The sequence below is a fragment of the Artibeus jamaicensis genome, unplaced genomic scaffold (assembly GCF_021234435.1).
Source record: "Artibeus jamaicensis isolate MK-2021 breed Jamaican fruit bat unplaced genomic scaffold, CSHL_Jam_final contig_887, whole genome shotgun sequence".
Classification (NCBI taxonomy): domain Eukaryota; kingdom Metazoa; phylum Chordata; class Mammalia; order Chiroptera; family Phyllostomidae; genus Artibeus; species Artibeus jamaicensis.
In genome coordinates this window covers 66,020-77,993 of record NW_026522003.1, presented here as the reverse complement: position 1 = coordinate 77,993, position 11,974 = coordinate 66,020, and the positions used below count along the sequence as shown (strand labels likewise).

Sequence of the window (11,974 nt, the reverse complement as noted above, 5' to 3'; positions counted from 1 at the left end):
TGAAAACCAGGGGAGCCTGGTGTAATGCTGGGATTCCTGGCTTCTCAGGGGTAACTCCACAGCTGAGATATCCCTCCTGATGTTTAGCCACCACACATGGATGTGGGACCAGCTGATTCTGCGTCTCAGCCCCTCCTACTAGTCTCTATGTGACTTCTTAGTTATGAGTTCTGTTCAGCCAGTGTGCAGGGAGTTCTCAATGTTAGTTGTTCTGCAGTTTAGTTGTAATTTTGATATGGTTATGGGAGGAGGTGAGCACAGCATTTACCTCCTCTGTCCTCTTGATTGGAAGCCCCCTGATATTTCCAGCTTCCATTTGCCATTCCTGCAATAGGCTAGCATTTGAGGAGACAAAGTCCTAGAGTGTTCAGTGTTTTTAGTTTGGTGAAGCAGTTTCTCTCATAGACTCTGTGATTCTCCCACTCCCCTAATCACTGTCAATATTAGTCAGGTCAGCCCGCTCCTTGGGTCATCATCTAGTGTACCTCAGAATTAATAACCACGATAATCTTATCTTTCTGGTGGGCTGCAGGAGAGACAGCAACTGTTATTTCCACTTCAGGGGTTCATATCATGTGTGCTTGATGTATAGTGGCTGCCAATGGTGAAGTCAGTGTTTGTAAGCTCAACCCCCCCTCCTTCGAGTCTCCATTCCTGCTTCCTGTCAGGGTATATAGTTCCTGGATTGGGAGTGACTTATCTTTAAGTAGTTCTAGAACAGCCTGGTATTCTACTGGGATTGCTTTATTATGTGGAGGCCTTATAATGGTGTCTTATCTGCCTAGTCTTTTTTCCACATCCTACATTCTTGGTTGCAAGAACATATTTTTGTTTTACCTAATGGCAAATTCTGCCTAACTGCAGATATGATTTTGTAAGGCTGTTAGGGGTGTGTGAAAGGACAAGTTATGTGAGACTAATGAGACAGGAAGTATAGAGTTTCAACAGTATAGGGGAGGGCCAACCCTCCAGGTATCATCTGGGGAGTTTTCAGTAGTGCTTCTGTCTAACCACATTTGGGAGAAATGTAGAGGAAGAAAATAAGGACCACAAACTAGGTGGCTGAAAACAAGAGAAATTTATTCTCTCAGACTCTGGAGAGTAGAAATCTCAGCTCAAAGTGTTGGCAGAGTTGGTTCTTCCCGAGGGCTGTGAGGAAGAATCTGTCTCATGCTTCTCCTCTAGCTTCTGGTGAGAGCTGGCAATCCTTGGTGGTCCTTGGCTTGGAGATGCGTCACACCATCTCTGCCTGTCTTCACATGGCCTTCTGCCTATGTGTGGCTTTCTCCTCTTCTTATAAGGACACCAGTATTGGATGAAGGGTCCACCCGACTCCAGCATGGCCTCGTCTTAATTCTGCAACAACCCTATTTCCTAAATAAGGTTACATTCTGAAGCACTGGGAGTTAGGACTTCAATATTTTTTTTTGGAGGGACACAATACAACCTATAATAATTCCTTGAGTATATACACATGCCAAGCCACTACAGCATGCATGACTGTGTGAGGGTAACTGTTGTCAGGGAAACTGTGGGTGTAAGAGAAGAATGCCCAGGTTTCCAGAGGAGGGCCTGACATTGAGGTTGGGTGGGAGGAACAGACACTTGCCTGTTAGACTTTTGGACCTGGGCCTCAGCACCTGTGATCCCAGGGGAAAGTGACTATTTAGCACTTATTTCTTTGTGTGTTGCCTAAGCTGTCCACAGGGCCTCTTCCCATGAGTTTGGGCACAGCCCTCTTATCTGGACAGTTTCTTCTGCTGACCCTGTGATGCTGAGACTTTATCACTCTTGTCAGGTGGACTCACTCTGTGGACTTATTCTCCACATAGAAGAACTAACACTTTGATAATGATGACATGCTTATCTAATTTGGGTGATAGCCATCAACTGCTTTTTCCATGTTAAGGGTCCATGTGATGCTTGTTTGGTTTTCTGTGGTTGCTGAGCCACAGTCAGTGCCTGTCAACCCCTTGGGGTTCATTTCAGCCCATGGGCTCAAGCAAGCTCTCAGTACTCTCTACCTTCCCTGCTACTCCTTGGGGACCAGGCTGGCAAGACAGGCCAATTATTCTCCCTGCATCTCCACTGCCCAGTTTCAGGGAACAGGGCTATCCTGTGGATGTGCTCTCCTTAGGGTCTGGGGGTCAAGGGTGGATGGGGCTTTAGTTGCAACTCAGTGTAGGTTCTGGTCTCCTAAGCAAACATTACACATAGTGTCTCTTTTATCTCATATTTAAAAATTCTTATTTAATTATACAAATATAAAACATGAGTTAAGATAAATAGAAAAAAGTCTTTATATTATCATTCCAGCATATGGTCTCTTATTTTGGAGATCTTCCTAGGCAGACGGATTTAGGTGGCTCTGGGATAGTTCAGAGACGAGGCTCACTCTGATGCGCTAGTGGATCTCTGTGCTAGGCTAGAATGGCCCTGAGCTGTGTACAGCCCCATTGTGACTCCTGCAATAGAAAGACTCGTGCTGAGGACTTTCAGGGGTCATCCCTCTCTCACCCTACTATCCCGAATTCTTGTGTTAGAAAAATTTTTTTCTTTCCCACTTGGCAGATACTTTTGTGGCTGTAGACACACTATGGAGGTGGATGATCATGAAGCAGAGGTGGGTGTGAGGACATAAGGTATCAATAGCCCAGGCCTGGGACCATGTTTGGAAACAGTCAGGGGGAATTTGCAATGGCACATCTGTGCCCTGATTTGCATTGGCTGAGTCTGAGGTTTGAGGGAAGAAGAGAAGTGAGAAAAGAGGAGGTAGTGGGGGGTGGGTAGGAGGAAGAAGAGGAAGAAGAGGGGACAGAGGAGAAAAAAGGTCAATCAGGGCCAGTATTACTCTGAATGTTAAATCCTACTGAGCAGATCAAAATATTTTCTTTAAAAATCCATAACAGCATACAACTTACATGGAAATTGGTAGGCATGATGATTAATCTGGCAAGAAAGGAGCCCAGTGCAATTCTTCATTCAAACGAGAGAGGAAGATCTACATTTTCCCTGGGCTTGGGCTGGGGCCAGGCTCCTGTGGAACCTGGGGGCTACCCAGGGAGAGCTCTGGCTTTGGGATTTTCCTTGAGGCTGGCCAGGCTTCTGTGGCTACTTGCTCTCCAAGATTTCATTACTCCAGGACACATATGTGGAGATTCGAGTGAAGACAGCAGGAGGCTTTGCATTTACATGTACATATGACACAACACCTTGAGCCACCCCAGCACACAGAAGGGGTTAGAGAAAGCAGACTATGAGCAGGGATCATCCTTTTTTCCTGTTATTTCATTCTGGTCCTATCAGCACCCTGGCTAGCCCCAAGATACCCCACAGTCAGGCCAGGAATCCTGACTCCCCACGGAGTCATAAGTTAGGGGTCTTAAGTTAATATCCTTTTTCTCTCTCTGGCTCAGAACCACAACTCTAGCTCCTTACCCCTCCATCTTTTTATATTTTCTTTCCTGGATCCCTGTACAGAGACTAGCTGGGAGGATTAGAGGCAGGACTTGAGTATGCAGGGATGGAACCCAGAAGGAGGATTCCAGTTCTCATAATCCTGGACACCCATGAATGCAGACACCAGTCACTGTACTAAGGGACTTTCTGACCCACCCCCTTGCAGAAGGACCTTGTCTCCCAAGGACTGATTGTGAGGAGGAAGTGTAAGTATGTGGTACCTTGTATGGTAATCCTTTCTTCATGGGGTCGCCCACACAGATTTGCAAATTATTATTGTAAAAGAAAAAGCAGCGGCAGGCCTTGGCATTCATGAATCTCAGATTCACTTCTCTCAGAGTATCTGATGTTGGCTCGTGCATTCCTGTTCTCCCCCAGCCAGTTGCCTGGCATACTGTTCCAGGTTGAATAAAGGTAGACTGGGTGGGCAGGGGTATTGTCCCCACGGTGTGGTTCAGCTCAGCTTTTTTTTGTAGCTACGAGGGAGGAAGGGTAGATGGTTGCCCATCTCTGGGAAAGTGGTGGGTGTGGTGTGGTAGAGACTCCCTGAGCAGGGCCTGGAGTATTTCCCCAGTGGGGTGGTGATACATGGAATGGGGATGGTCCCCAAGGATGTGGGTTTTATGAGAGAATGAGAAAGGTACAGGTCAGAGGAAGGATTAAGAAGGGGGAATCTAGAAGTCCAAGAAGGAGAATGGCACCTTCAGTAACATGATGTCATGGAGACTGGTGAAAAAGTTGTATTTTGGATGAACAAATTGTTTTTTGACTTCTAGCTTCTGCCATGTGGATTCTTCTTGTGTCATGTCATGAGCTCCAAGAGTGACAGTAATATTTCTGTTGAGAGGGAAGAGAAAGTCAGGAAAGGGTGTTGGTCTCCTGAGAAGGGCCCATTGTGAGCAAAGTGACACCAGACCTTCTTCATCAGTGTAGAGCCAGCTGAGGAACTCATATCTTACTGAGGACAGGTGTTCCCTGGGATCACAGCTCGGGGTCACAGCTGTTTTAGGAATAGCCAGGCCCTGACAGACAAAGAACTGAGAGGGCTCTGCTGGCCCAAGGATGAGAGGGGCAACATTGGCCTGTCTTGACCTGGGCTGCCTATGATAAAGCTGTGGCCTCTGGAGATGGAGATGACTAATCAGAAAGGCCTGATTCCTCCAAATATACATCACTGACCATCTTGATATGAGTGGGGCATGAAAATTTCTCCTCCGGCCACTTGAAAGTTGTGTTAACTCTGGTTCCTACAACTCCTCACATGAAAAGGGAACAAGGCAAAGTTTTCTTACCTTCCTTTACAATGAGCAGCTGTCAGCACAAATTCTTCACCTATGAGTAGCCCACCACAGCTACCCACACGATTTCAGTCAGTGATTTCCAGGTGGGCCATGTAGGGGTGGAAGTGGGGCTTTGACTCAATGCCACCAATAATCTCCCCTGAAAAAGAAAAGCCCAAATTCCCAAACATAGGCTAACTGAGCCTTCAGACAGAGCACCAGGTGAGGAAGATGAGTTGAAAGCTGAGGCAAGCCCCCACCCTCAGCCTCACCCTTGCGTCTTATGTAGCTCAGCCCCACCATGTATCCTTTTTATTGGCTTTCCCTGCCCCAATGCACCCTATCAGTCCTCATTCTTCTTTGCAGACCACAATGGCTAGTCTTGATTCTGAGTTGTTATTGAAACATTTCTTTATGTCCTGATCCTGACCTCTTCCACGTGAGAACAAAGTTGAACAACCAGGAATCAGAACTGTGGATATTTTGAGGAAAGCAGCTTAAGAGGTACTTCCCAAGCAAGTTTTCTGATTCTATCTCAGCCTAAGACTTCTTTTGCCAAGTCAACTGTCATTAACTGCTGGGAAAGAGTATGACTCTTCCAGATAGAGATTTTTCCTTGGTACACTTGTAATGGGTTCTTGCTTTCTCATTTTAGACTCTTATTTGACTCAGGTCAGTAAGGTTCAAATAGGAGCTGAGGACCCAGAGAATAAGGAATCACATCTCAAACTCACCAGCTCCAGCTTCAGGAGGCAAGAGAAAGACCAACCAAAGAAGCAGGACCTGCATTTCCCCAGTGATGCAGCCCATGGTAAGCTTCTTCTGTTACTCTTCTCTCTTGCCCTTGCTTTATAGCCCCAGTCGTAGAAGTAGGGGGAGGGCTGGAAATCATAGGAAGCATATTTTGTCATTCACTCTGGCCTGGCTTATCTTCCTCATTAGAAATTTTTTCAGGTCTCCTCTCTGCTGTGCTGCGGTTGAAGCTGTGGTCAGAGCCTTAGTGTCCTGGCTCCTAGGATGATAGGATTGGCTGGGGAGCTGAACCCTTCCAGAGTGCATGGGATTTTGGGCCTGGAGATTTAAATGGGGGGAATGGAAAAACATGTGTTTTCTTTCCTTCACTTGTCCTGTTGAGACCGGCTTGTGCTGAAGGCTGAGTTGTGAGTGCTGGGCCACACCCCAGTGATGTATGTCCCAGCAATGGCCTGAGGGATGCCGGGGCATCTTCTGCTGCTGCACGGATGGTTCCAGACCATGCCTTCTCTTCCTCAGGGATCTGCAGCATGGACATGTGGGCCAGAGCACCTGTGAACTGCAGGTCCTGGAAGATGCATAGCCAGGCATCAGGCCCCATGGTCACTGGTGTGGGAAGTGGTGGTGGCTGGCCATACAGACCATAAGCACAGACTCCAGGCAGGAGCTTGAGGCCAAACAGTGTTGGGTAGCTAGAATGACTGTGCAGTGGCTGCCTACTGTCTCCCAAAGGACCATGTTTGTGAATGGGAGAAGGAACTCTGCAGGCAGCCTTGGGTTTGTCTGGCAGAGGTGGTGGCATTATTCTCTGGGTGTTCTGGAGGGAATGGGACCTGAGGCAGAAGCCTGCCATTCTTCCAAAATTGTGTTGGGTTTTTAAAAAAAATATTTTATTTATTTATTTTTAGACAGAGGGCAAGAGAGGGAGAAAGAGAGGAAGAGAAACAATGTGTGGTTGCTTCTCATGCACCCCAACTGGGGACTTGGCCTGCAACCCAGGCCTGTGCCCTGACTGGGAATTGAACTGGGGACCATTTGGTTAGCAGGCTGGTGCTCAATCCACTGAGCTATACCAGATAGGGCATAAAATTGTATAGTTTTTTTAATAAAAACCCCTTTCCTTTTTCACCAAACCTTTGCCCCTGGAATTTGCCTATGCGCAGTGGGCAGCAGAACCCATCTCTGTTCAGTAACACTTATACTCCAAGGTTGCAGGTTTGGTCCCCAGTCAGGGCACATACAAGAATCAATCAATGAATGCATAAATGAGTGGAACAACAAATTGTTGTCTCTCTCTTTCAATAAAATCACTAAAAATAAATTTAAAAAATTAAAAGAACATATGGTGAGTGGATTTGGCCCGAGGGCCAGAATTTGCCTTACTTCTCTATCTAGAAGATCAGCCCTTCATTCAAGGCAAATAATCAGCAGAAGATTAAATAGTTAATACCCACAATAAGTTTGGCACTGAGAAGGCTTTCCATGCATTCTTATTTAACTTTCTAACATTTTGGGGGGTAAGCATCATTATGCACAATTATGGAGCACTCAACTGATGCTCCGAATGTCACACAGCAGTAAGACTGAAAACATAGTATGTCAGATTCTAAAACTCATACTTTTCCAGTCCACCAATCTGCATAATAAGGGGTGTGGGATGAAGGGTATGTCCATTAAATGGTGAAAGGAATATAATGTATGAAGGAGAATACCTGTGTTCTCTAGGGGATGTTGGGGTTTTTCACTTGTGCACTGAGAGTCACATTTCATTTGATAATGAAATGATATCTGCAGTTGTCATTACTAGAGATGTTATCTGGGCTCTCATTATATCATGTGCACTGAGAAAGGAAAAAACTGTTCTCAATTAGGCAATAATATGCCAGTTATTACAGGATTCACTCCTGCTATAGTGAGGTTAAAATGTAAAGTATTGTGCACCTTGGAATCAATGAGAAATTACAGTCAATAGCATATTAGAGGTATGTGCTTTATCTCACTCACCCTCACATCAACCCTGAGAAGTCCTGTTATTTCCATTCTACCAATGAGGAAATTGAGGTTCAGAGAATTTGAGTCACTTGACAGGATTTCCTAGCCAATGACCATCAGAACTAGGTGTCAAACACATACCTGTTGGACTGCACAACATGATCTTTTTGTATGTCACCCTGCTTTCCTGGAAGGTGAAAACAAGCAAACAGAAAGAACAAGAAGAACGCAAAGAGGATTTCTTTTCTTTAGCAGTTCCCACAATTTTATAAGACAAAATCCTTATAATAATTTCCTTACATCACTCATAGTGGCTCTGCTTTCCCAACTGAACTCTAAATAATAGAAATATTAGCACTGGAAGTGGGTCCAGGAGAACCTAAACTTAGATTCTATAAATTGTCCTGGGCTATCCCCTATTGGTTCTGTAATCTGAATACAGCCATACCTTGGTACTCGTTGGCTTCAGGACACGTCAATTCCTGTACTTGTCACATTTTGTGAGAAAAAATGTTGCAGCACTTGGTACTTGCTCAGGACACATCACATCTGCTAGAACCTGTGTGAGTTATAACATCACTCCACAAGAGAAAATGCTTCATTGTCCAATACTCATTGGTTGTGGCACTTCTCACAACTTCTGGATTGAATTAACAATGAGTACTGTGATACTACTGTATATTTAAAGGCATTACCCTATTGTAAGTGGTAAAGAATATTAGTTGGAAATTGTACATGATCATTTATGGCACACAGTAGCACACCTGTTACTTAAATTATTACCTGTAGATATCTGTAACCACAGGCAAGACTTTAGATGACCAAGTATTTGGTGGCATAGAACATATTAGTGGAAATAAGGAGTTTAATGGGGTTGATAGCTTCTAAGTGCACTACAGAACTTTGGACAAGAAAGCAATGAGCTTTGGGCTTTTAATTATGGTCCAGGTAAGAGCCCCAAATCTTCTATGATTGCTATAGCAGAAACTCTTATCTCACGCAGCCTCATGTCTGAGATTTCTTTTTTTTTAAATATATTTTATTGATTATGCCATTACAGTTGTCATATTTCCCCCCTTCATTCCGCTCCACCCTGTACACTCCCTCCCCCACTATTCCCTCCTTTTTGTTTATGTCCATGTGTCTCAAGTTATTTAGATTCTATATTTCCCATGTTATTCTTGCCCTCCCCCCATCTATTTTCTACCTACCATCTATGCTACTTATTCTCTGTTCCTTCTCCCCCCTTCTCTTTCTCCCACTCCCCTGTTGCTAACCCTCCATGTGATCTTCATTTCTATGGTTCACTCCCAATCTAGCTGTCCTCTTAGTTTGCTTTTATTTTAGGTGTGGTTGTTGATAACTGTGAGTTTGCTGTCCTTTCACTGCTCATCTTTTTTATCTTTTTTTTTTAGATAAGTCCCTTTAATATTTCATATAATAAGGGCTTGGTGATGATGATCTCCTTGAATTTGGTCTTATCTGAGAAGCACTTTCTCTGTCCTTCCATTCTAAATGAAAGTTTTGCTGGATAGAGCAATCTTGGTTGTAGGTCTTTGGATTTCATGACTTGGAATACTTCTTTCCAGCCCCTTCTTGCCTGTAAGGTCTCTTTTGAGAATCATCTGACAGTCTGATGGGAACTCCTTTGTAGGTGACTGTCCCCTTAGCTCTTGCTGCTTCTAGGATTCTCTCCTTCATTTTCATCTTGGCTAATGTAATTATGATGTGCCTTGGTGTGTTCCTTCTTGGGTCCATCTTCTTTGGGACTCTCTGAGCTGCCTGGATTTCCTGGAAGTCTATTGCCTTTGCCAGATTGGGGAAGTTCTCCTTTATTATTTGTTCGAATAAGTGTTCCACTCATGGCTCTTCCTCTTCCCCTTCTGGTACCCCTATAATTCGGATGTTGGAGTGTTTAAAGATGTCCTGGAGGTTCCTAAGCCTCTCCTCATTTTTTTTGAATTCTTGTTTCTTCATCCTTTTCTGTTTGGTCATTTTTTTCTTCCTTCTGGTCCACTCCATTGATTTGAGTCCCAGTTTCCTTTCCATCACTATTGGTTTCCTGTGCATTTTCCTTCATTTCAATTAGTTTAGCCTTCATTTGTTCCTCTAATTTGTGACTAAAATCAACTAGTTCTGTGAGCACCCTGATCACCAGTGTTTTGAACTGTGCATCTGATAGGTTGGCTATTTCTTGGTTGCTTAGAGTTATTGGCTCTGGGGTTTTGCGTTCTTCTTGAGCCATAATGTTTTGGTCTGTTTGCACCTATTATGTAGGAGGGGTGGAGTCCTAGGTATTTACCAGGGTGGGGCAACTCAGTTGCTGGGTTGTGACGTTGTATGTGTGGGTGGGGTCAAAGAGGGACAATAGTGGTCCCCTTACTGCTTCCTGCTGCTGAGGTCTGCGTGGTCCATCTCACTGCTCTCTCCTTCACCTGGTTTATTTGCATGCAAATGTGTGACCTCGATCAGCCTGCTGCCTTGCACCCTCACTGGGTCCACCCGTCACAATCCCACACCTGGGATCTGCCAACCGCTGCCTGCTCACCTGGGTCGGTCTGGCCCAGTTTTCCTGTGCAACCCTGCTCTGCCAGTCGCTGGCTCTGCCCCTCTTACCGGTCTGGCTGAATGGTTCGTTGTTGTCGGACTTCCGTATAGTTCAATTTTCTGTGTTTTGGTTGTGTTTTTGTTACTAAAACTTTGTTGTTTTTAAACTTGGTTGTGCGAGGAGGCACAGTGTTTCCACCTATGCCTCCATCTTGGCCAGAAGATGAGATTTCTAAATTTAAATCAATGTGTAATCCTATGGGTAGCTTGCAACACATTTTGAATTCCCAGCTTGGCAGGGTCTCTTCTATAAAGTTAAGTATTAATTGGCCCTCTGAAAATTGGGGTAGGTCTATATTTGGGGGAGATTCTAATGAAACTGGAACCTCGAGACCCTAAATTTCTCCAACCCTCCTTTGCCATAAGAGTAGCCCACTTTTTCCAGTCTGAGGAGGTTAGTCTTTGTGCCAAACCCTGGTCAGCTGAGTCTGCCTGTTGTGGCTGATGGTGAGAATGAATGCACAGGTGACAACAATCCTGTGGAGAAAAAGGGAACAGCATGACTGTTCTCTCAAGGGGAGAGTGCCTATGGATGCCTTGGCCACTCCCCTGAGAGAGTTATCTTGTAGGGATGCTGAGCCCCCCTCTCCACACTTCTTTATTGGTTCTACAATAGATCTATAGCCAGTCTCAAGTCCCAGTAGGTCTCACAGGTAAGTGTGGCCCATGAGGAACTGCAGTGTATACCAAAGCAACTGCAAACATTTTGCTAATTTATATAAACAGAGATATGAATGGGCATGGATGTTAGGGTGTTACTGTAGGGTAGAAGGCAGGTAGTAACATTAGGCCAGGATGAGTTTCTTGATGAGATGAACTAAGCAGAGATTCTAATGTCAGTGCGTTAGATGAAGCATATTGAAGTGGCTCTAACTATTTACCTAGTTGGTCAAATTGAGTTATAGAACTTTATAAAGTGAAGTCGAGATGTTAGACCTCCTTTGGTCATTAGGTTTTGGGGTAATTTGTTTTGCAGCAGTAATCAATACAATGTTCACAAGGGATATTTGTCTTTTTCCTTTTGTTGTACTGTTTGTCTGCTCTTGGTAGCAGAGTGATACTGACCTCAAGGGGTGTGTTGGGAAACAAACCCGCCTATTCTATTAAAAAAGTTTTGGTAGAATTGGTATTACTTTTTTTTTTTTTTTTTTTTTTTAGTATTTGATAGAATTCACCAGTGAAGTCTTCTGGGTCAGAAGCTTTGTTTGAAGGAAGATTTGTAATTACATGACGTAGTACTCTAAAGAACACATTTTTCAAATAAGTTTGATAGTTTATGTCTTTTAAGAAATCTGTCCATTTCACCTAATTTGTCAAAATTACAGCATAAAGTTATTCATAATATTATCATATTATCCTTTAAAAAAAACCCCTCACTAGAAGACATTTTTTTCATTGCTTTTTAGAGAGAGAGGAAGGGAGAGAGAGAAACATCAACAGTCTGCCTCCTGTATGCATGCAGGTAGTTGGGTGGAACCCAAAACCCAGGCATGTGCCCTGACCAGGAATTGAATCCTCAACCTTTTGGTTACAGGAAGATGCTCCAAGCAACTGAGCCACATCAACCAGGGCCCTTATTATCCTTAAAAAATTTAAAAAAATTTTAATTGTTGTTCAAGTACAGTTTTCTTTCTTCTACTCCCATCCCAGCCCACCCACCCAACCCTCCCCTGCTCCTTCCCATTTTCACCCCCTTTAGTTTTTGTCCATGTGTCTTTTATACTGTAAACCCTTCCCCTTTTCCCCTAAAATTCCCTCTCCTCTCCTCTCTGGACACTGTCAGCCTGTTTCCTATTTCAGTGTCTTTGGTTATATTTTGGCTGTTTGTTTTGTTGTTTAGGTTCCTGTTAAAGGTGAGATCATATGGTATTTGTCTTTCATCA

General features: G+C 44.2%; 1 pseudogene; it reads right to left on the bottom strand.

The window, feature by feature from the left end:
* Positions 1 to 3,111: 3,111 nt before the first annotated feature.
* LOC119037236 (mast cell protease 4-like) lies at positions 3,112 to 5,528 on the bottom strand (annotated as a pseudogene).
* Positions 5,529 to 11,974: the final 6,446 nt, after the last annotated feature.